General features: G+C 27.9%; 1 long non-coding RNA gene across 1 annotated transcript in view; it reads right to left on the minus strand.

Annotated features, from left to right (window-relative positions):
* Window positions 1-23,165, minus strand: part of LOC148235420 (uncharacterized) — a 74,136-nt gene extending 50,971 nt beyond the window's left edge. The window contains exons 1-2 of the long non-coding RNA XR_015809506.1: window positions 23,082-23,165; window positions 22,932-23,008 (exon numbers count right to left, since the gene is read on the minus strand). This is a non-coding gene — a long non-coding RNA (uncharacterized LOC148235420). The remainder of the gene's footprint in view (window positions 1-22,931; window positions 23,009-23,081) is intronic.
* Between the last annotated feature and the right edge of the window lie 2,209 nt (window positions 23,166-25,374).

A 25,374-nucleotide genomic window follows, 5' to 3' on the forward strand; every position in this document is an offset into this window, starting at 1 on the left:
GTTGAACTTTTCAGAGCATTTCAAGAAACTTCTAATTAACTGTGCTATACTAGTTCATATCATGTTCATGTGCTTTTGTGCTTTGTTTTCAACTACTGCCTACATGGCTTGGAATTATTTAGGGATTAAAATTATCAATATGCTCTGCACATTTATTTTTGAAGCGCATATCACATGCGAAATGATTTTTTGTTTAATTCTATTTAAAAACTTGAATCGAAGACTAAGGAACATTTGCAAAAATGATGCTGTAGACTTCAAAACCACAAGCTTATTTGAATGTGAAAAAAATAAAACACAATTTAAAGATAAAAGTGAAGATGTTTCTGTTCTAATTAAAACATATGAGATGCTTGTCAGCAGCCTGGATGATCTTAAAATTCGGTTCAGCGGGCAGGTGAGCAATATATAATAAAAAAATATTTATTTCAATTTACAAACAACAAACCTTATTGAATTTTAGTTTATTTTGAAGATAATAACATTGACAACGTCTTATTCCCTAACAATGTGCATTTTTTCAACAAAAACCTATATTAGCGAATTTAGAACGGTATTTGTTCAAATATTATATTTTACTGATATTAATTTAAATATATTAAAATAAAACAATTTTAAGAACATATGGATGATAGCATGTATAAATATTTGGGGATGTAAAGAGATATCCTATGCCTTTCTCATTACATCGTTAGCAGAATTACTAAGGTCAGAATCTGAGCGAACTAGCGAGTTGAGCGTTAAATTGGCCATCACTGTAAACGGTACGTACCATATTAATACAGTTATTTATAATAAATTATAAATTTGTTAAGTTATTTGCTTCATTCAACATTGATTTTTATCAATACAATATGAGAAAAAGAAATCCAACAAAACATTATAATTTGTCGTTTTGGTACATAGGTATGGGAAAGCATCTAAAATAAATATTATATATTGGAGATATGTGCAAATATCTAATAATAGGCAAAAATTATTATATGTATTTCATTTTAAGATACGTCTGAAACATGTTTATATGTATTTTACAAATACAAATCTTTTACAGATTATCATTTGAGGGTTTCATATTTGTCATGCATAAAAGATGCATATATATTTTGTTACAACTATATTTTTTTTTAGATGAATCTATGCAACGAAAACTAAAACTACTGGCTATCATGAGCTTAAATCAAAAGGCGACTATTCCACTTTTGGGCTGTTTTTACATCAGTTATGAACTGCTGTTTTCTGTTTTAGCCACCATATTTTCATACTTGGTTATAGTGGTGCAACATTATCATTAAAACGGTTTACTACCAAATTTTATTTATATTTATACTCTATTAATTAAATACATACACAGTTATAAATTAAATCTGAAATGTAATTATAAAAATTAATAAAGCAGTAACTTGTAGTGACAAGCAAAAAATATTAAATTTAGTTTTAAAAATAAAATGTATTTTTATTACTTTAAACTTGTATCTGAACCAAATATAAAATAAAAATATATTGTAATATGAATGATAATTTTGCCCTTGGTAAAAAGCCATCAATGGGTTCTCATGTACAAGAAGATGTACTTTACCACAGCTCGCGTTACCGCGATTGATTTGATTGCACAAAGCTTTAAAAGTTAAATATGGAGTTAATATTATTAATGATAATAAAATAAAACGCTGTACTTAATACAATTACAATTTTTCAACTCCTGAACACAGCCGATTTTAGGGTCGGGATGCACGGGCGGTCGTCTGAAGTGTGAATGCGATTAGAGACCAGTGTGATCCATAATATGTTCGAATAATTTAATAGATTTTATTTTAAAATCACTATGTGATACACGTTAAACTAAAGCTTCCAAACCGGTAAAAACCGAAACCGATTAACTAGTTTTTTTTTGGTAGAAGAAGTGTCAGTATTATTCATTATTAAATCATATATGGATTATTTACTTAAATATTGTATAAATGTATTTGAAAAAATACAAAATTGTTAGTTGTATTATATAAAAATACAATTCACAAAAAAATATTTTTTTAGGAATAAATGTCTAGAAATTTAAAAATCAAGACTTACAATTTAATTTGAGATACGAAATTTTCGGCTTTTTTACCTATACCTATAAACACTTTTTTTCTATAAAAATCTAGGTGCAGATATTTTACCTAATGAGATATTAATGGTTAGTTAAACGTGAAATTAAGCGACTAGGATATTTATCTTTCAATTTGATTTTATTATTTCTATCTTGTTGAAGTCATATATTTACTAAAAAAAATTAACAAATTCGCTATGTCGTTCGCAATTTTAGCTCATAAAACATAAATAGCCATAGTTTATTTAGCGTTCATCATATATGAAAAATGTGTTCGAAAAATATAATAATCTAATACCACTTAACCATTAATTATATTTTGTGATCAAATGGTGTTTTTTTCGTATTATAAAAAAATAATAAATATATATATCTAAAAAATATCAACGATACAAAGACAGTGGTGAAAACAACTGAATGGTAACCACAGAGCAAAGAATATAATGGTTACAAACCATGAGGTGCAAAGAGTAAAATATATGGGTACCTTCGTATTATTACCGACGCTCTTTTCGCTATCATTGCTAAGATGCTCAACTATTTTAAGGTAAGAAAAATATATTTAAATAAAATCATTACAAACTGCAATTTGCACAATTATTATTAATTTATAAGAATGAAGATAATTGTGATATAAATGATAATGATTTGTATAAAAAAATCATGTAAATATTAGTGTTTTGATACCCTATGATAAAAATACTCGAATTTGCTTTTATAAAAATTAAAAACTATAGAATATTTTCTGAATTTATGGATTTATGTTAAAAATACTCCTCATAAAGACCTAAACTTTAACCCTTGCTTTACAGAAAATTAAATAAAATGTTAATCGTTTTTATAATAATAAGTCTAGATATATTATATTCATTTATATCAAAAAGTTATTAAAATTATTTTTAAAAATAAAAACGACTAATTTATTGTGGCGATTGAAAATAGTTTAAAAAAATTTATAAAAATATTCTTCATAAATTTCGTCATTAGACTATTTAATAATAAATTAAAAATAAATTTTGATCAATTTGCAACTTTTAATATATGAAGACATTGTATGCAAAATATTTTTAATTAATATGCAAGCTCAATTTAAAATTAGTAATAATTTATAATAAATAAAATAAATAAAAATTATGGCTAAAAATCATTTGCTAGTTTTATGTTTAATCAATAAATTAAAGAAATTAAAAAAATACTTGTAATTTAAAATCTGCTAAAGTATGATTAATGCGAGATTTTATTTTTATTTTTATTTTATTTTTTTAAATTAAATTAAGACCATCGTGGCCTAACAGGTTACCCCAATGCGCCACGATGGTCGAAAACAAATTTTAAATTTATAAAACAAAAAAAAAACGTATATATACATAAATAGAACAATACTTAAAAATAATAAACATAACAAAAAATTATAAAATATCAAAATTAAATGAGACAAACTGGATCAGCTCCTTGTAGCTAACATTAAACAGGTCAATATGTAATGCAAGCGTATTAAGGAGCCGTATGGCCACAGCTATAGGCGAGTCGGCAAGTGCGGATGTCCTAGCCCTAACTGCCATCAAAAGAGGTCTCGATCGTGATTCTCGAAAATGTTCCGGAACCCAAAACTGGAATTCCTCGAGAATAGCTGGATTGTCGACAGCACCTTTTAGTAGTTTGAAAAAATGCTTAGCGACATACAGCTTTCTGCGAGAATTCAGCGAATCATATCCCAACGCCCCTAAAAGAAAGGCGCTGGGATATAAGTACGGATAATAACCAAATGTCCTTTTGTAAAGGTATCTTAAATACCTTTTTTGAATTTTTTCCACTAAAAGGGAATATTTGGCTATTCGGGGATTCCAAATTATAGATCCCGATTCAAGAATGCTACGAACTAAGGTGTCATGGAGGATGCGAATAACTGACGGATCGTCAAAGTGAAAGGCATTCCTCATAACAAAGCCGAGCATCTTGGAAGATTTATCACAGACGTCGTGTATGTGTAGAGAGAACCTCCATTTGCTCTCGAAAGTTATTCCGAGATCTTTAGTGGTAGTTTCTCTAGTTAAAATGTTACCACCGAGATGGTAGAAATAAGCTGATGGCTAACGGGATCGAGAAAATGACACAGTATGGCACTTTCCGACACTAAAGGGCAGACGGTTAACGGAAGCCCATCTCCACAGAGAGTCTAAATCACTTTGTAGAGAGAAGGAGTCCGCAACAGATCGAATGCATTTATATAATTTTAAATCATCTGCGTACAGAAGAAAACTTGAATTTTTAATTGCTGTATTTATGTCATTAATAAATAACACAAAAAGCAGAGGTCCCAGATTGGATCCTTGAGGAACCCCCGAAGGGGTAAAATATTCCTTTGACAATCGGCCACCATAGGTTACAAACTGTCTACGATTGCTTAAATAACCTGAAAATAACCGAGTTAAATTATCTGAGCAACCGAGGTTCGACAATTTTTTTAATAATAACGTATGACAAACTTTGTCAAAGGCTTTCTCAAAATCTGTATACACGACGTCTACTTGAATTCCGGCATCGAGAGAAGTTGTCACCGTTTTGGTGAACGACAGAAGATTAGTAACAGTGGAACGGGCAGGACGAAACCCGTGCTGTTGGTCTAATAAAACTTGCTGAAAGTGATTGTAAAGATATTTATGAATAATTATTTCAAATAATTTAGCAGGAGCTGACAACACTGCTACTGGTCTATAATTCTTTATATATAATTTGTCACCCTTTTTATGAATAGGGGTGACTTTTGTGCATTTCCATAGATCAGGAAATGATGATGTTTTGAGAATCAGATCATAAATACATTTTAGAGGAGCAGCGAGACTTACTTCGCAACCCTTCAAAATAAAATCGGGAATTAAATCAGGTCCAGAATAACGCCCTGTCTTTAATTTATTAAATCCGTATTTAAGATCTGAGTGCTCAGTTTCTCTGATGGTCAGTACTGAAGACCAAGAACATGAAGAAGGAAGCGACTGAGCAGAAGGCGAAAAATATTCCTCGAAAACAGAACGAAAATATTGCGCAAAACCGTCAGCAATATTTTGTGAACCGTCCAATGTTTTATCGTCGAGGTTCATCACTTTCAACGATAAATTATATTTTTATGTTTTTGTTTTAATATTAATATGCCGAATTAATTTATATGTTTATTCAATTAAGTCGATAAGTTTGGATTAAATAAGATTAAATTTGTTGAAAACTGAGTTTACAACTAAATAACAACTAAAAGACATCATCTGTAATAAAATCAAACCAATATCGCTAGAAATTAAAAGAGCTGGATATTAAACAGTTAATCGTAGCTCTCATTTATCTAATATTTTTTTTGTCACATGCTTAACTTATATATTTAACTTTAATGAAACATATTTTAATAAATTAAATCTTTCTTATTTACAGTGAAATATGCTAAAAACCAAAATCTTGGCAATCAAAACTCACACATTTAAACTTTAAAAACTTTTTTCTGAATCGAGATTTTGGACGTTTTCGTCTTATACAGATTTATTATATACTATCCTGGATAGGTTGACAGAGTCACTGTATATTTAAATTTTTACTGGTATGCATTGCTCTTAAGTTAAATTAATTTTATTCTGACAAATGTAGATACCGCCAGCTTGGTTGTGGCAGAACAGTCACGATGGAAAAATTAAGCCTTGATTTAGTACCTTTCATCCGACTTTCATATGGGAAATATAAAGGCGAAAAATTAATATGTATTAATTTTGGTGTTGCGTCCTTATATTCTTTCGTTGTTTGCTTATCTTAACGCTTTTTACCGATTACATGTTATTGGACAACAATTACTCAATAATTAGCACATAAAAATCATAAGTGTCGCACATTGAATTTTCATGCTGATTTAACCTACATAATATTTTTCAGAAGGAACACTTCTTTATGCTGATTAAATATATTAATCACTTACGTGAACGTGAATTATCCATTTCCATTAGATTTAACATGTCGATGTCGCAACAACGGTGTCACATGCTGTCATTGTAGCAATACAATTAAATTATGATGCAAACGAAAGGTTGAGAGCCAATGTTTTTCATTAATAAACTATAAAATTATGATACATATGTATTTACAAAGCGATAAAAATCACACACCATAAGCAAATTAAATTTGTAATCGATTTTCAAAGGAAGTGTCAAATTGCAGCAGATGTGAAAATGAAATACAAGCTGATCGCTTTTAAAATAATATATACCATATTGGGTTTTAATGTATCTGTATCAAAATCAAAAATCTCAAAATGGGCCATAGTTCAATCGATCGTAATAGCTTTATTAGCACTTTTAAACGAACTAAGTGGCTATATATACGGAATTTCACTATTGCCAGTAGAATCTGAATTGTTGTTAAATATGTCTTCAATGATTTTGGCCATCTCAGAAACTTGCACTATTCCCGCGTCTATAATATTAGACATCGCCAATTCGAAATTAAAAAGAAAATCTTATAGAAAATACGTCAAAGTTATGAAGTTGTTGAACTTTTCAGAGCATTTCAAGAAACTTCTAATTAACTGTGCTATACTAGTTCATTTCATGTTCATGTTCTTTGGAGCTTTTTATTTAACTTTTGTCTACATGGCTTTTAATTATTCATGGGTAAAAATTATCAATATGCTGTGCACATTTATTTTTGAAGCACATATCACATGCGAAATGCTTTTTTGTTTAATTCTATTAAAAAACTTGAATCGAAGACTAAAGAACATTTGCAAAAATGATGCTGTGGACTTTAAAACCACAAGCTTATTTGAATGTAAAAAAAATAAAACACAATTTAAAGATAAAAGTGAAGATGTTGCTGTACTAATTAAAATATATGATATGCTTGTCAGCAGCTTGGATGTTCTTAAAATTCGGTTCAGCAGGCAGGTGAGAAATATATAATAAAAAAACGCTATTTCAATTAATAACCAACAAACTTATTGAGTTTTAGTATATTTTGAAGATAATAACATTGATAATGTGTTATTCCCTAACGATGTGCATTTTTTCAACAAAAACATATATTAGCGAATTTAGAACGGTACATATTAAATTAATATATATTACTGAAATCAGTTGAAATATTAATTGAATAAAATGATTTCAAGAACATTTGGTTAATAGCATCTACCAATATTTGGGGATGTAAAGAGATATTCTATGCCTTTCTCATTACATCGTTAGCAGAATTACTGTTGTCAGAATCTGTGCGAACTAGCGAGTTAAGCGTTAAATTGACCATCACTGTAAACAGTACGTACCTATATATGAATATAAATTATTGCTAACATTACTCTATGTGTTAAAATGGTTCGGTGACAATTGCTCTAGGGACAATTGAAATTTATACTGCTGACGAATATGCAGCAAATTAAAAAAACTCGAGAGCAATTGTCCGTGAGTGCAATTGTCCTGAGAGCAATTTTCGCATGAGCAATTGTCCCTAAAGAAAATGTCCGGTATGTATAGAAAAGCATTTTAAAATAAATACTATAAATTGGAGATATGTGCAAAAATCAACTAATAGGCATAATTTATAAAATGTGCTTCACTTTAAGATGCGTCTAAAATATGGTTACATATATATTTTACAAATACAAATCCTTTATAGATTATTATTTGAGGGTTTTATATTTATCACGCGTAAAGGAAGCACATTTTGACATAACTATATTTTTTCAGATAAATCAATGCAACGGAAACTCAAAATACTGGCTAACATGAGCTTGAATCAAAAAGCGACTATTCCACTGTTGGGCTGTTTTTACATCAGTTATGAACTGCTGTTTTCTGTTTTAGCCACCTTATTTTCATACTTGGTTATAGTGGTGCAACATTATCATTAAAACGACTTACTACCAAATTTTATTTATATTTATACTCTGTTAATTCAATACATGCATAATTATAAATTAAATTTAAAATGTAATTATGTACATTAATAAAGTAGTAACTTGTAGTATCAAGTTGAAAAAATAATAAAGCTAGTTTAAAAAACAAAATATATTTTTATTACTTTAGATTTGGAGCTAATTAATGACGTAACTATACTAAACTTCGGTACCTCACTGTCGTGAGGTACCGAAGCTAGCGAGTGTGCGGTTACTGAACCCTTAACTTTTTTGCTTTTAAATATTATTTTTGCTTCGTTCTGATTTTTTAAAATGAAATAGTTTAAATCAGATTTAAAAACCATTGTGTAGCTGTGCGGTTTACAATTTAAATGAGAAGAGATCGCACGTGCGCCTCCGAGAGATATGCGGTTGGTTTTAGATTCTTACTGTTACTGCGATACTGCGTAAATTTGCCCGCTACATAGATGAATATTTAAGATTTTGTAAATATTGGTCAAAATGGTTCAATCTATAAAAACTACTTTATATTTTCAACCCATTTGAAAATAGGTTTACAACTTAGCTAAATATTTCCAGAATAAAATATTTTATATTTTTTAAAGTAAGATTTAAAACCAAGATATTAAATTGTAAAGCTAAATATTGTATTACGATTTTAAATAGGTTTGCAACTTTTCTAAGTATTAATAAAACAAAAAATAATACCAAAAAGTTTGCAATATTTTTTGAAATGATGCTTTTCTGTTTAAATAGCTATATCAATATAAAAAAAATTAACTATATTACTATGAGATGTAATTAACATATGACTGACATATAACACAATTTTATCATAAATTTTAATTTCAGTAATAAGAACGTTTTTTAGTTACACCATAAGTTACTTTATAATTAAAAAAGTTTTTTATGTTGCATGTGTAAATATATAATCCAGTATTTAATTATATTTACTAATTAGAAAGAAACAATAAACTGTAAATATCTACCACCTAATTTGCTGCTTTAGACCAATATTGGACAGAAGCACAATATGCGCTTTAAAAATAATAATAATTTTGAGACCTTGTCTATTTTTATAAAAAAAATATTTTGATTTATATAATACATTTTTTAAAGTAAATGTTTTATTTGCGCAGCATTATTTATTTTATTATACATATAATAATAGTATTTAAAATTAATAATAAACCAAATATATTTAAAATATATAATAAACTAAAAACATTTGAAATCCATGGTAAAATAAGAAATATTTTTTAGGTTGAAATGAAATATTTAAATTTAATTCTGCAACTTAAAAAATATTTAAATTAGTGTTTTTTAATAAAAATATTTAAAGTAAATGGGATTTTTGCAAAAAATTAACTAAATACTTGCAGAATTATTCCAGAATTTTGCAAATTACTGTTTTTCTTTGAGTAGTTACTTGTTAATGACAGCACTGTCATTGTGAAAATGTTTTTAGTAATGTTTTTTATAAAACTTTCAATTGTTAACGTTCACCAAAATGAAATTACACCTTTTTTCGGTATGAAGAAGCTAATACAAATCTACATTATACATATATTGTATTTAAAATCCCTTATAAATGAAACATATTTTTCTTAATTAAAAAATATAAAAGGTTTAAAATTTGACTCGATAAAATCAATTGCGCAGTTCGTTCTCAAGCGTGCCAAATCTGGCATTTTCATAACTGACAAATTTGATTACATATGACAACTCTTCTGTCATCTATCAAGTGCACGCCGCGCACAGTTTTGCGCAATTAAATAAACGGTGAAATAAGTGATATAGTACTTGAAGTTATAGACAATATAATTAAAACTGTACTTCAAACAGTTACAATTTTATGTGAATAAAAACAGTCACGATGTAAAACTTTAGCTCTCAAGAAGTACCTTTCATCCTACTTCCACTCTTTTTTTCATATTGGAAATAAAATGGCAGAAAATAAATATGTGTAATTTTTGTGCTGCGTCCTTAAATACTTTCGTTGTTGGCTTATCCTTACACTTTTTACACATTACACGTTTTTTGACAACAATTACTCGATAATAAGCACAAAAAATCACAACTTTCGCAAAGTGTCGCACATTAATGTTTCTGGCTGTTTTTAACTACATATTATTTTTTCAGAAAGACAACTTTTCGGCGAGTTCCTTATGCTGACTAAATATATTAATCACAATAAGATCAACTCGAATAAGAATCATCTTCAATGCAAATAAATGATGATGCATACGAAAGTTTAAGAGCTAGTGTTCTTAATTAATAAACTAAAAAATAATAATATAATAATATAAAATTACTTCACAAGAATTTATATAAAGGTTTAACAAAGGGTGAGCCTTTTCAACATTTTATTTCGTTGATTTTCATAAATGAATTCTGCGAATTTCGGTCATAATAGATTCTGCTGATAAACATTATATTTACAACTTTTTTCTAAGGCATAAAACCATTTTTTGTTACACGTTTTAGGACAATTACTTAATAATTAGAACATAAAAATAACAAATATCTCAAAGTATCGGACATTAAATTTTCTATCTGTTTTCAGCAACACATTATTTTTTTCAGAAGGAGAACTTCCCGGCGAGTTCTTAATGCTGACTAAATTTATCAATGACAATAAGATCAACTTGAACGTGAATCGGCTATTCCATTAGAATGCAAATTTATTTTATCGATAATAGCAACAACAGTGTCATTTGCTGTCATTATAATACAATGCAATTAATTTATGATGCATGCGAAAGGTTGAGAGCTAATGTTTTTCATTAATAAACTATGAAATAATGATACATATGTATACACATAGCGATAATAAACACACACCATAAGCAAATTAAATGTCTGATCGGTTTCTCAAGGAAAGTGTCAAATTGGATCAGATATAAAAATGAAATACAAGCTGATCGCTTTTAAAATAATATATGCCCTATTGGGTTTTAATGTATCTGCATCAAAATCAAAAATCTCAAAATGGGCCATAGTTCAATCGAGCGTAATAGTCTTAGTAGCAACTTTAAACGAACTACATAACTATACAGAGGACATTTCACTATTGCCAATTGAATCTGAATTGTTGTTTAACATTGCTTCAATGATTTTATCCATCTCAGAAACTTGTGCTATACCCGCATCTATAATATTAGACATTGCCAATTCGAAATTAAAAAGAAAGTCTTTCAGAAGATACGTCAAAGTAATGAAGTTGTTGAACTGTTCAGAACATTTCAAGAAACTTCTAATTAACTGTGCTATACTAGTTCATTTCATGTTTATGTGCTTTTGTGCTTTTATTTCAATTTTTTCGTACATGGGTTGGAATTATTTAGGGCTTAAAATTATCAATATGTTCTGCACATTTATTTTTGAAGCGCATATCACATGCGAAATGCTTTTTTGTTTAATTCTATTTAAAAACATGAATCGAAGACTAAGGAATATTTGCAAAAATGATGCTGTAGATTTCAAAACAACAAACTTATTTGAATGCAAAAAAAATAAAACACAATTTAAAGATAAAAGTGAAAATGTTGCAGCACTAATTAAAACATATGAGATGCTTGTCAGCAACTTGGATGATCTTAAAATTCGGTTCAGCAGACAGGTGAGGAATATATAATAAAAAATAGCTATTTTAATTAACAACTAACTAATCTAATTGAATTTTAGTTTATTTTGAAGATAATAACATTGATAATGTCTTATTCCTTAACAATGTGCATTTTTTCAATTAAAACCTATATTAGCGATTTTAAAACGGTACTTATTCAATTAATATATTGTACTGATATGTTGCAATATTTAAATACAATTATTTTAAGAACATTTGGTTGATTGGATCTTTAATTATTTGGGGATATAAAGAGATATCCTATATCTTTATCATTACATCGTTAGCAGAATTACTGAGGTCAGAATCTGAGCGAACTAGCGAGTTGAGCGTTAAACTAACCATCTCTATAAACGGTAAGTATCATATTTTAATATCCAATATTGCTAAAATTATTGTCAAATGGTAAGTTATTTGCTTCATTGAGCATAGATTTTATCAATAAAACATGAACAAAAAAAATGAAATCTGGCAAAACATTATAATTTATCGTATTGATAAGTATAGAGAAGCATCTTAAAATAAATACTTTATATTGAGGATAGTAGCCATAATTTATATAGTGTGTTTTTCAGATTATTATTCATGGGTTGCAAATTTGAGACGCATAAAATATTTTTTATTTTTACACGACTTTATTTTTTTCAGATGAATTATTGCAACGCAAACTTAAAATACTAGCAAACATGAGTTTAAATCAAAAGGCGACTATTCCACTGTTGGGCTGTTTTTACATAAATTATGAACTGTTGTTTTCTGTTTTTGCTACCATATTTTCATACTTGGTTATAGTGATGCAATATTATCAATAAATTATGTAAAACGGTTGGCTACTAAATTTTATTTTTATTTCTACTCTGTTAATCTAATAAATACACAGCTATATAATAAATTTAAATATAATTTTATATATTATATTAATAAAGTAGTAGTTTGTGGTACCAAAGCTGGAAAAATCTTTAAGCTAGCAAAAATATTTTTTTATTACTAAAGATTTTAATTTATTTTATGGCGTAACTAGAACAAATATAAGATTAATATATTTAAATGTAAATTTACTAAAAAGTCTATAATCAATGGTTTTTCATGTACAAGAAAATGATTTAACCACAGTTCGTGTTATCTATTTTTAAAACCGATTGAAAGGATTGAATAAACTTAACCCTTCAATGCATTGTGTTGCAAATCTGCAACAATTTATTTAAGCGCTTATAACTCAATCTACGTTCAATAAAGAAACTCTATTGCATAGTGTTACATATGTGTAGCAAACGCCGAGCCATTGTGTTTTTAAATTATTCCGATAGATGTCTCTGTATGCGTGAAATGCCGTTTAAAAAAAACGCTTAGTGCAGATGTGTCACATTTTTGGGAATTTCAATTAGTGCAAGTGGATATAAAACGAAGTAAAATTAATTTATATACTCCAAAAATGTTAGTCTACCAATGTTTATTTATTTTTAATTTCTGTTTTTTGTAATAATTGCATAAAATAAACAAAACATGAAGTTGTAGACACTGGTCCATATTGACCAAGAGGAAGAGATGCAAAATGCCGAAATGCAATGGAATTTCACAAACAATGTGTAAAAAATGTGATGTGGTCTTATGTTTTAATAATAAGAAAAATTTCTTTAAGAATTTCTACTTGTAAATATTTTTTGTATATTTTTAATTGCATATTTACAAGCATTTTTTTATAAATATAATTAACAAATAAGCCTAAATATTTTTTAATTATTTTTGGCGTCACTTTCAACTTAATTTTAGTATAAAAATATATTTATTTTTGAATTTGGAAAAATCATGCATTTAAGGGTTAAAAAAGAACATAAATAAAAATAGCTTTAAAAATCGTAGAAAAAACTGAAATGAGATTTCTATAATATAAATACAAAATATTGAAAATTATAAAAAATAAAATATTTAATATGTACATATGATATAATATATAAAAAGTAAAGGTGAAAATTTGTTTAATATAATAAATAAAATAAAAATATGTTTTTTTAAATAAATAATAAAAATTAAACTATGTTAAAAATTCCTAGAAAAAAATGTTGAAAAATATTTTATTATAGATAATAAAATAAAATTAAAATGAAAAAACAGTTTTTTAGTACACACTTTTATTTATTTATTTTTAACGTAACAGGCGGGTGCCCAATGCGTTACAACTGCGTAAGGAAATTAGACATTATGAATACCTAGTATAAAAATATTTTTATTTTTGTATTTAACAACTACAACTACAGCCTTTAAATAAAATATTAAACAAAGGTTGAGAACTCACGTCTCATATTAATATCCTATAAAATAACAAAACATATGTACACACAAAACGATATTAAAAAGCACTTAAATTAAATTTGAAATCGATTTTTTGAAGTGTCAAATTGGCATAGAAATAGAAATGAAGTACAAGTTGATCGCTTTCAAAATAATATATGCCATATTAGGTTTTAATGTATCTTTATCAAAATCTAGAATCTCAAAATGTGCCTTAGTTCAATCAAGCGTAATAATTATAGTGACATTTTTAAACGAGATACAAAGCTATATAATTGAATTTTCAGAATTGCCTATTGAGTCTGAGTTATTGTTTGTTATTGCTTCAATAATTTTGTTCACCGCAGAAGCTTTAACTATACCTGCGTCTGTAATACTAGATATTGCCAATTCAAAATTAAAAAGAAAATCATATAGAAGATATATGAAAATAATGAAGTTGTTGAACTTTTCAGAGCATTACAAGAAGCTTCTAATCAACTATGCTATTATTGTTCATTTAATGTTCATGTGCTTCGGTATTTTTTTTTCATCTTGCGCCTACATGGCCTGGGATGGTTTAGGTCTTAAATTAATCAATATTTGTTGCACATTTATTTTTGAAGTTCATATCACATGTGAAATGCTTTACTGTATAATTTTATTTAAAAACATTAATCGAACACTACGGAACGTTTGCAATAATAATGATACTGTAGACTTTTCTACTACCAGTGTATGGCTACGTGAAAAAAATGACAAGCATTATAAAAATAAAGCAGAAAATGTCGCTGTGTTGACTAAAACATATGAAATGATTGTGAGTAACTTAGATAATTTAAGAATTCGATTCAGCAGGCAGGTGAGTAGTATAAAATAAAAATAGCTATGCTAATAATATATGATACAAAAATTTCAGTTTATTTTGAGGCTTATAACATTAATAATGGCATATTCAATTATAATGTGCATTTTTTCAACCACAATCTATATAAGGAATTTTAAAACGGTACTTGTTAAATTAATAAATTTTATTGATTATCCTACATAAAATATGCATAAAATTATTTTAAGAACACTTGGATGATAACATTTTCTTGCGTTTGGGTATTTAAAGACATAGCCTATGCTTTTCTCATAACATCACTAGCAGAATTACTGAGGTTAGAATCTGAACGAACTTGTGAGTTAACCGTTAAACTGATCATCGCAGTAAAAGGTATGTATATTAACATATTTTTTGTAAAAATATGGAACTTCGAATTTTGAGTTCTATGTACAGTAAACGTTTTCGTATTTGCATCTTTAAAACACACCTTAAAGATGATCCTATGTATTAGACCAATGGTACTGATCATTTGTGGAATGTTATTTTAATACTTGTCACAGATATGGTTTTCTATATTGTATAAATACGCAAACGTCAAATAGTAAGCAGCTTAACGTTCGAAAGTTGCATATTTATCACGTGTAAAAGTGGCTTTATTTTGTAGTTGACCTAATTATTTCAGATGAATCAATGCAACGCGAACTTAAGATACTGGCAAACACGTGCTTAAATCAAAAGGCGACAATTCCATTTGTGGGATATTTTTACATAAGTTATGAATTGATGTTGTCTATTATAGCTACCATATTTTCATACTTGGTTATAATACTGCAATGGTATCAATAGATCTGTTTTAAGTCGATTAAGTCATATCTATATTTAAAATGTTAATTTATAAGATAAATATATATATATAAAGAATATTGTAATATCAAAGCAGAAAATATATAAAAATGATTAATAATTCGTTTTTTATGTAATATCTTGAAATTGTTATAAGAAAATTATATAATATATTGTTTTTAATAATTTCTGTAGAATTTATCTACACATCTTATTTTTCAATACCTCTGTTTTTTAATTAGCACAAAAAATATTTATAATCTGTATATAAATTAATTTAAATTCCTAAATCTACTTTAAATGTCAGAAGCTAACATACAGATTATTCAGATTATTTTAATTAACGGTAATTTTTATAAAATGTATTGTGTTAATGGACACAGTAATAATATTGTATATTTCTAAATTTGATTTTTGGTTAAAGTCGTACTTTTTTGCTAGTTTTGAACTAGTTTTGTCAGTGCTGCTTTACTGCTCAATACATATATTAAATAAAGTTGCACTGAATCTGTAACATCAGTGTTTTTAACAAAAAAAAAACATGAAATAAGACTTTAAAGTAACACGTTGATATTCAAAACTATGTTTAATAAATTTATTTATATTTCCAATACGCCTAGTGATTATTTATTGTATAATATAAATTATTTCTGCAACGCTTTAAATACATTTTTTAATAAATTCATTGAAAATTAACAAATAAAATAGCTACAACCAAACTGAATCAGCTTGAGAAGACTTTTTTTGAATACGAATATTATTTCCAGATCGATTTATATTAAATATAATTTCAATGAAATTAAAAATATGTTTAATAAAAAATATATGTATCAGATCATTTTGTATGCTCTCTATTAGCGCATTACCCTTCTAATCCCATGACATAGCGTCAGTCTAAGTTAAATCTTGGAGATGTAATTATTATTCACAGATATACAATCACAATCACTGTCGTCAAGCGCCAGTAGACCAACAACACAGGTTTCTTCCACATTGTTCCATAGTCACAAATCTCTTGTGCCTTTCAGAAGACAATGACAAAATCCCTCGCTTTTAAGATCCATATACGGCTTTCGAAAATCATTTGACGAAGATTGTCATGAGCTACTCTTTGTAAGTTTAGCAACTTAGATTTGTGATACAAAAAAATAATATCAGACTAAAACTGTTATCAGACTAAAACTAAGTGTTTTTTACTCTGACAGATAACATTGACTTCAGCCCTAAGGTAATCTTTGATTACGAAAGTTGATTCTAAAATATAGCTAAAAATGCGATATTTACATTATTATTTTTTTTAAATTAAAATAAAACTAAACCTGATATGAAAATAGTTTACAAATATAATCTTAAGTACTTCACCGGTAAAAATCATAAAAAAAACATAGTAAATTGACGTAGTAATTATACAGGAACGGGAAAAAATTATAAAAGAAGACAAATTTCATTCAACTGAAAAACCCGAAAAAAAGAAAGCATTTCTATTATTTTTAAAAGCTATTATTTTCGCCTGGTAAATATTAAAAAAATATATTTTCCCATCTAAAATAATCTCTTGTTAGTAAAATTATAAGCAAACAATTTGGTTTGGCAAACTACGGCTCGCGAGCCGAATCCGGCCCAATGCCTATTTTAATTCGGACCGCAAGTTAAGATTAGATTTTGTATTTTTAAATATTTTAAGTTTGCGCTATAACGGAACAGCCAACCGTTAAGGAGTTGCGAGATATGACCGTATGTGGTGCTCCTATTGCTTCGCATTTCACTGTGACGTCACGCAGTTACAATACAATATATGTATGTCGTTATTACTAGACTTGGCATTTGATACGATATTCACAACTCACAGAAAAGCAACAACAAATGAGAACAAAATAAAATAAAGTATAATAAAACTACAACTAAAGTCAATTCACGTGTAGCTTATTTATTATTTAATACAAAAATGCCATTTATGGATGATGAATTATTTAAGTAATGTTTAATTAATACAGCTAAAGAAATGTGTCCCCGAAAATTGCTAAAGGTAAGTTAAATCAATGCTGAAAAATATTACAAATTACATTACACAAATAAGAGTTTTAATTTAATTTTAACAATAACTTTGCTAATTTTCATTTTATGTTATATTAATTGCAACATCGGCGTCTTATACATTAAAAATAAAATAAAATAAAAATAGTTTGAGAGCATATGTTTTCAATTAATATAATATAACATATTACTAATGCATACAAAGCGATATTAAACATACACCATATGTATATTAAATATGATATCGATTTTTCAGTGAAAGTGTCAAATTGAAGTTGATATAAGAATGAAGTACAAGTTTATAGCTTTTAAAATAATATATGCCATATTTGGTTATAATGTGTCTACATCAAAATCAAAAATCTCAAAATGGGCCATAGTTCAATCGAGCATAATAGTTGTAGTGACATTTTTAAAAGAGATACATAGCTATATAAGCGACTTTTCAGTATTACCTATTGGATCTGAATTATTATTTGTTATTGCTACAATAATTATATCCATATCAGAAACTCTTAGTATACCCTCATCTGTAATATTAGATATTGCTAATTCGAAACTGAAAAGAAAATCTTATAGAAGATATATAAAAGTAATGCAGTTGTTGAACTTTTCAGAGCGTTTCAAGAAACTTCTGATTAACTGTGCTATACTAGTTCATTTCATATTCATGTGCTTTTGCGTTTTTTTTGCAACTTGCGCATACATGGCTTGGAATTATTTAGGAGTTAAAATTATCAATATATGCTGCACATTTATTTTTGAAGCGCATATTACATGCGAAATGATTTTTTGTTTAATTTTATTTAAAAACATTAATCGAAGACTAAGGAACATTTGCAAGAATGGTACTGTGGATTTTAATTCCACTAGCATATGGGTATGTGAAATAAATGAAAAGAATTATGAAGATAAATCAGAAGATGTCACTGTATTGATTAAAACATACGAAATGCTTATCAGTAGCTTGGATGATCTTAAAATTCGGTTCGGCAAGCAGGTGAGGAGTAATCAATTAAAAAAATATCTATGCCATTAATCTACTAAAATACCTTATTCAATTTCAGTTTATTTTGAAGCTTATGTCATTTATAATGTCATATTCCTTAATAATGTGCATCTTTTCAACAAAAATCTATATTAGCCATTTTAGAACGGTATTTGTGCAATTATAATATTTTATTGATAATAGTTTAAAAATATAATGCAAATTATTTTCAGAACCTTTGGATGATAGCATTTTCATACATTTGGGCATTTAAAGACCTATTATATGCCTTTCTTATTACATCATTAGCAGAATTACTGAGATCAGAATCTGAGCGAACTAATGAGATAAGCGTTAAACTGACCATCATTGTGAACAGTACGTATCATAAACTAATATTTATTATTACTACATTACTCTATATGTTAGACAAATATGAAATAATCGAATGTTAAGATCTTTACTTAATTGAGCATAGATTTTTATTTATGCAGTATAAGGAAAAAAATCAGCAAACATATGCAAGTTTAACCCTTTAAATGCTAGCGACTTTTCAGCAAGTCAAGCACACGTCAGTATCCCTTTCTAAAAATAAATATAAAATACTTGGTTTACTGATAAATAAAGCTAGTACATACAATAATTAAAACAATGAAAATAATTCGGTAATTTATTTTAAATAATTAATATGTTTTAAAAAATCAACAAGTGACGCACCGGTGAGTCGCTAGCATTTTAATGGTTAAGGACGGAAATTAAATTTCATACTATATATTGCAGATATATATAAATATCTAATAATACAATATATCATTTATGAAATGTGTCACATCTTAGGACGTGCTTTTAATATGCTACTATATATTCAGAAACGTCATTTCAAGGAAGGCAAAAGTTGGCTAGTCAGTGATCTTTTTTTTTTACACTCATAGTATTTAATTAAATGAAATGCTAAAAATTAACGTCAAAAGCAATAAAATCAGCAGTGGAAAATTATGACTATAAGAGCGAATCGAATGAAGCATATCTAAACCGAATTTTGCGCAAAAAGCAGTTATCCTAAAAATCCACGTCAAAATCAATAAAATCGTGCCGTCACCGCCGCATTGGAAACGTTCGATTATCTAGCGTTCATATTAAGACTTTTTATAACAATATTACGACTTATAATAAGTGAGAATCGATAAAAAAAAGCATATCTAAACCAAATTTTGCCCAATAGAAGAGCACAAAACACAATTATTTCTTCTCGGAAGTCAAAAATCTACGTCAAAAGCAATAAAATCATGCCGTCGCCGCCGCATTGTAAACGCTCGGTTATCTAGCGTTCATATTAAGACTTTTTATAACAATATTACGACTTATATTAAGTGAGAATCGATAAAAAAAGCATATCTAAACCGAATTTTGCCCAATAGAAGAGCACAAAACACAATTATCCCTTCTCAGAAGTCAAAAATCCACGTCAAAAGCAATAAAATCGTGTCGGCGCCGTCGCAGTGGGAACGCTCGTTACCGAGCGTTCCCACTGCGACAGCGCCGCCACGATTTTATTGCTTTTGACGTGAATTTTTGACTTCTAAGAAGTGATAATTGCTTTTGTGCTCTCCTATTGACTAAAATTTGGTCTGAAAATGCTTTGATCAGCCCTCGTATATTAGATGTCCATAATAATATCGGTAACATAGTGTAATATCGAAATGTAGTAAAAACAGTGAAGTAATATGTGAGATGCGATGACTATCTTTATTTATTCTTCCGCTTGTATTTTAGATTTTGTATTTTAGAATTGATCAAACGAAAGTTTTAAAACAATAATTAGTTTAAGAACTTTTATTTTGTTAGAAATGGAGTTGAACAGCAAATGGAAGTTTCGCAACTGTCAAATTGCGTTTCATAGACATTTTAGAGTAGCATTTTAGCGCCTACCAGTTAAATTATATTTTTTCTAGTATAAATATATCGATTGAAGCATATCTATACCAAATTTTAACCAATAGGAGAGCATAAAAAACAATTATCCCTTCTCAGAAGTCAAAAATTCCCGTCAAAAGCAATAAAATCGTGACGGCGCCGTCGCAGTAGGAACGCTCGGTAACGAACGTTCATGCTTTTGACATGAATTTTTAACTTCTGAGAAGCGATATTTGCTAATAGAATTTTATTATATAAATATAAGCAAATTTTTAAAATTTTAAAAATTCCCTAAAAACTATAACTTTAAATTGCCAACGTTGGCTAAAATTTAAGTACACCTTTTTCTGTATAGAGAAGCGAATACAAATACAATATTTATATTATATTTTAAATCCCGCATAAACATATATGTATTTTAGAAAAATATTTTTTTTTAATTAGATGATTTTTATACATATTTTGATAAGTGTATTACAATTTAAATCGATAAAATCAATTTCGTAGTTCGTTCTTAAGCGCGCCCAAAACCGGGGAATTCCCTTTCAAATTTGCTTACATGTGACAGTTCCATGTGTCATCTGGCAAGCGTTAGCTGCGCCCATTTCTTTGCAATTAAATAAACAGTGAAATATGTTATAATCACGACGTTTTTCTTACAAAGTGTCAATTGAAGATGATTCGAAGTGATGTAGCATTGGAATTATAGACAATTAAAACTATTAATTATGAGTGCGCAAGTAAGTGTTTGGTTATATGATTAATATATCACGGTTATTCTAACAAAATACTATTGACTTTCTAGGATCAAATATTAAAAGGCAAACAGCAGTGATTCGGCAATTAAAGGTATACATACCAAAATTAATTAAACATATTAGAATGGTATTAATAATTAAAAATCTCATATTAGTGTAAACAAAAAGTGATGCTAATCTACGTTAATTTCATTTATGGATTATATTAGTAGTTATAACATGTTCAATGTTTAACTCTTGATTTTAATTATTTTTCAGAAGCAATGATAGAACAATTCGATGACCTATATGACGACAACGTAGAATTGGTATATATAGACAAAAAGTTGAAGTCACTGTCAAAAAGTATTATCTTTTTATAAAGAACATAATACATAAGTTTGATATAACTGAATATCCTGAATTTGGCTGTTCCAAAAGAGAAATGATTGCAGAGAAGAAAAATTGATAAAAAACCATGACGTAGATACATATTTTGCTACATCGGAATTAAAAATAACCCACTATTAGATATTTTGGCTATCGATTATTCCAGGTATACAATTACATATTTATAATCATTGTAAAATGTCGTTTATCCCTTTCGTGCTCAAATTATTTTTTTTCACTTTTTTAAATAATTTTTTGCATTTTTTAGTCATTATTATTTATTAAAAAATATAGAAAAAAAATATTAAAAAAAAAGCGATTGGAACTTATAAAAAAATTACTGGGATCTATACTTCCCACTGATACTTGGTAGAGTACTTATTGTGCGCAAAAAAGAAAAACTTTTTTTTTTTTTTTAAGAATTTAATTTATTTACCTAATTTATTTTAAGTAAAAGAACAATATTACTAAGGTAAAAATAAAAATAAAATCATTTCTTATGAAAAAGATCAAAAAATGGTGAAATATGTACATAGTGGTACATCGCAACCTCTACACATGCATTTAGTTTGTTTCGCCTTCTTTTTTACTCTACAAAGTCTACACCTTCTGAAAGTTTCACTTTTTAGAGGCATATGTTTATCTACAGATTCTAGGGGTATATTCTCTAGTACTCGAGCATTATTAGCCAAAAAGCTTGATGGTCGTTTCAGCGTACAAAACTTGCCGATCAACTAATTTTCTAGAGATATTCTAAAGGCTAATTTAAAATTCAGATCAAATCACCCCTTATCTAAATATCATACAGTAAAAAAATGTCTTTATAACTCAAATCAACCGTCAAAATCCTTATTGTCCATAAAATTTAAAAGTTTTGTTACAAATTCAACTTATCTAACACACGAGACTCGAAATAATACAAATCGTGTTATTTTAAACTCAACTGCCACTTTTAAGTTCAATCCATGAAGTAGGTAAATGTTTTATCGTAATACCCAATAATAATACTAGATGGCAGTAGTGAATAAAATTGGGAAACGTAATTCCCACTGATCTTTTTAGGGCTATTTCGAAAGTGGGAAACCGTATTCCCACCGGCCACGAAAGGGTTATTAGACAACATCCAAGAAACTACAAATTTATAAGCTGTTAGCTGATTTATATAGGGTTCCCACTACGACATTAACTTTCAATCCTTATACATACTAAAGATATATTACAATTTCACGTTTAAAATGTAACTGATTTATTTACAATTCGTCAAATCTAACGCATATATGCATTTAATAAGAATCAATGATAATTTTTATGTATTGTAAAAGGAAAAACTCACTTTTCGGTCTCGGAGCCCGTCGCCGGATATTCAAAATTTGAAGATTTGATTATGAAGATGGTTTCTTGCTTGTTTATCTAGTTAAACAATGTATTCTTATTATCTTTACACACGCTATGTATATATTACATTTTCATGGTTATAACGTACCTAGTTAATTTGCAATCCGATTATTCATATTCAGTCAAATTGAACAACGTGCGTGCCGTGTAACAAAATTATTTAAACTGTTGCCACGTTGATGTCAGCCATCTTGTTTTATATTTGAATGCTTATTTTTCATTGGTCGACAACAAAAGAATACGAAAATTATCGTGCCAACTCTATTTTTATTAATTATATTTAAATATACTTCCTTTGTTTACGTGTATTATTTATACACCGTTCATACAAAACGATACGATTTACAGAGTCAGGCCGGTTTCACATGTGCTGGATGGATTCATCTGGCACCGGGCCAGCGCCGTCTAGTGGGGATGACGTTGTATGGGCTAGTACCTACCATTTCAGACGTGCCGGACGAATCCATCCTGCGCCAGCCCGACGCTGCTCATACAACACCACCCCCACTACACAGCGCCGGCCTGGTGCCGGGCAAATCCATCCGGCCTAAAGGATTGAGCATATAATGTTACATTTTAAAAAGTGCACGTCCGGAAGCGGAAGCGGCTTAGAACAATTACATATATATATAAGAAGATTAAATAGAAAAAAAAATAGAACCCTGTGGAATTCCAAACTCACCACCTCACGTAAGCTTTGTGTACCATTTTTTACAACTACTTGTCTATTATTTAATAAATTTAGCGTTGGTCCTACTATTCCAATATGTTTTAATTTCTCTAATAATATATCTACTATGTCAAAAGCTTTTTTAAGTATATAAATAATGCTAAAGTTTTATTTTATTGCATTAAATTAATCAAAAGCTACATATTTTGTATTGAATTTGTTTCTTAATCCATATTATATATGTGCTTACAAAAATGTTCTTTTTAAAAATTCTAAATTTTTTGCTAAAACTAGTAAAACAGATATAAGGCGATAATTTTTAGTGATCCTCTTATCATCAGATTTGTATAAAGGAGTTATTTTTGCAATTTTTAGGCAATTGAGGAATATTTCCTTTTTTTAGACATTTATTAAATAGTTTTACTAAAATAAGAGCAATAGAATTTGATTGTTTTAACTGTTATGTATGTCATCAGTACCAGGAACTAGATTATTTTCTAATTTGTTTGTATATCTTACGACTTCTTCTAATTGAATTCGGTGAAAATAAATAGATCTGTTAACTTGAGCCATATTTGTGATGGTGTTTATATCATCAATGTCAATTTGTATTTGATCTGATAGAATTGTTTTAAGTAAAATATAATGCTTATTTTTTCATCTGTAATTAAATCTTCCTCATTTTTATTTTCTAGAGTATTATTGATAATTGTTTTACGATTTTATCATATTTTAAATTGGTCATTATTAGCATTATTAAACATTTTATTATAGTATACTACTTTTTTTTTTCTCCGATAAACAGTTACAGCATTTCTAGATATTTTTCCGTGTTGTAATGACAAATATTTATATTTGTAATCAAGTTATTTATATGTTCATCAAACCATGGAACGTTGCCTATGTTTATATTATCGGAGCTTTTTATTAAGGTTTTGTATCTACATTTCTATTGCCATTGCCATATTCTAATAAAATTGGAAGATTATTATATTTTGTAATTTTCTATACTTCATTTTAAATATATGTTTAATTAGTTCACGATTGTTGGATAATTTTTTACATTATTTAGAAATTCTATAAGCAATATAATATGACCAGTTACAGTATTGTCAATGTTAAATTAAAATTCGACATAATATGCTCTATCAATGAATTGATATTAGTGCTAATCCTTGTGTATAAAGATTTGTTTAAAACAATGAAATTATAGGATTGTATCATTGCTATATGATAATTAATGTTATATGTATTTTTTGTTACTTTTATGTAGTATTTTAGTATTCATTAAATGACATGCATTTTTCTTGGCAAATTCAGGGGGGGTGGACGTAGCAAATGACGTACCTGTATATATTATAGTAATAGTAAGCATTTATAGGTATTCACATCCTAACATTCGAGGGTTGCATATTTGTCACGCTTAAATAAAGAACCTTAATTTTGATGTTGGCATATTTTTTTCAGATGAATCAATGCAACGCAAGCTCAAAATACTGACTAACATGAGCTTAAATAAAAAGGCTACTATTCCATTTCTGGGCTCATTATATATTAATTATGAACTGATGTTTTCTGTTTTAGCTACCATATTTTCATACTTGGTTATAATACTGCAATGGTATCAATAGATCTGTTTCAAGCGTATTTTTAATTGATTTATAGTCCATCATGCAGCTGAACCTATATTTGATATGTTAATTTTAACCAA

Source organism: Plectrocnemia conspersa, unplaced genomic scaffold, assembly GCF_051122295.1.
Source record: "Plectrocnemia conspersa isolate PC_06_02 unplaced genomic scaffold, ASM5112229v1 ptg000005l, whole genome shotgun sequence".
NCBI classification, from domain to species: Eukaryota; Metazoa; Arthropoda; class Insecta; order Trichoptera; family Polycentropodidae; genus Plectrocnemia; species Plectrocnemia conspersa.